A 1402-nucleotide genomic window follows, 5' to 3' on the forward strand; every position below is an offset into this window, starting at 1 on the left:
ATTAACTAAACTGTCCATATCTTCATTGATTTGCTTAACTCTTTCTTCTTAAATATCTGATATCTGAATCTGTAGTGATTTTAAAAGACATGAAAAAAAAAATAGAAAAAAAAAGAAAAAACCTCCCCTAGCAGGTAATCTGAAGGGGAGTTAACATAAGAATAATTTCAAGTAAACAATAAATGCCAAGATATAACTTTGACAAACAAGATGGCCTCTTCCACCTTCTGCAGCCGTTCACAATCGAGACAGACAGCGACATCTGGTGCTCCCAGACTGGTATGGCTGTAAGTGAAAGCTAGTTTAAAAGGAGGCCTACTTGAACAATTAAAATGCAGTTAAAAATATATATATTTATCTTAAAAAAAAAAAAAACCCTGTGCGAAATACATCAAAAGCTTACAGCACCTGGTATTCCCAGCCAATCTTCCGTCCAAGTACTAACCAGGCCCGAGTCTGCTTAGCTTCCGAGATCAGACGCTCTCAGACTGGTATGGCCGTAGGCAAAAGCTGGTCTGAATGGAGGCCTATTTGAACAATAATGCAGTTAAAAAAATAATAATTATTTTATATATATATATACACACACACAAACACACACACACACATCATAGCTATAATGTCACAGCTGATGTTGGTCTCAATGTTAAGCCTATGGGACTTCGCAAGCACCACTAATAGTAACAATCACAAAATCAATCAATAAATAAAAAAGTAAATGTTATACATTATTTAGGTTTTCCACATAACTCAATAAAGTTTCAACCATATTATCATGCACTTCATTTGTTGACACATTCATCTAACATAAGTGGTTTTTAAAAATATCCCACACCTGTACATACCTTTTTTTTTATTTATATCTTTGCACATTCCTCCTAATCCAAATTGCATTCCTTGCGACTGCCATTATAAAATTAAAACCACATGCCTTGTGTTTTTCACTGTTTATACAGAATAGAACCTTTTTTTTTTTTTATTGTTACGTCCAAGTCTAGGTTTGGGCCGTACAGCAAATGATTGGCTCGGGGTTCTATTTTAAACTTTGTGAGAAAGGTGGAATATAATTGTGTAACATACCAGAAAGAAATAGATACTTCAGCTGGCAAAAGGACAAGGTTTGTATTGCTTTACACAGAGCAAACAAAAATACTGACAACACCAGGATCAGCTTCAGGGTGGACCCAGGCCAAAATAATAAACAGAATGGGTTTCTGTATTTTATAAACTAGTTTACCTGAACAAAACACAAACAAAGATACGGATAACTTACCTCTCAGTGAATAAATTCCCTTTTCCCCAAAGCAAATGGCAGCCACACCCCTACTACTGGTGAGTGCACAAACATACAGTGAAATTATTTACAAAATATATATACAAAAAAACAAGCAACCAAACCAAA

General features: G+C 34.8%; 1 pseudogene; it reads right to left on the bottom strand.

The window, feature by feature from the left end:
- Nucleotides 1–396: 396 nt before the first annotated feature.
- On the bottom strand, nt 397–505 carry LOC128507096 (uncharacterized; annotated as a pseudogene).
- Between the last annotated feature and the right edge of the window lie 897 nt (nt 506–1402).

This window comes from Clarias gariepinus, chromosome 18 (assembly GCF_024256425.1).
Source record: "Clarias gariepinus isolate MV-2021 ecotype Netherlands chromosome 18, CGAR_prim_01v2, whole genome shotgun sequence".
Classification (NCBI taxonomy): domain Eukaryota; kingdom Metazoa; phylum Chordata; class Actinopteri; order Siluriformes; family Clariidae; genus Clarias; species Clarias gariepinus.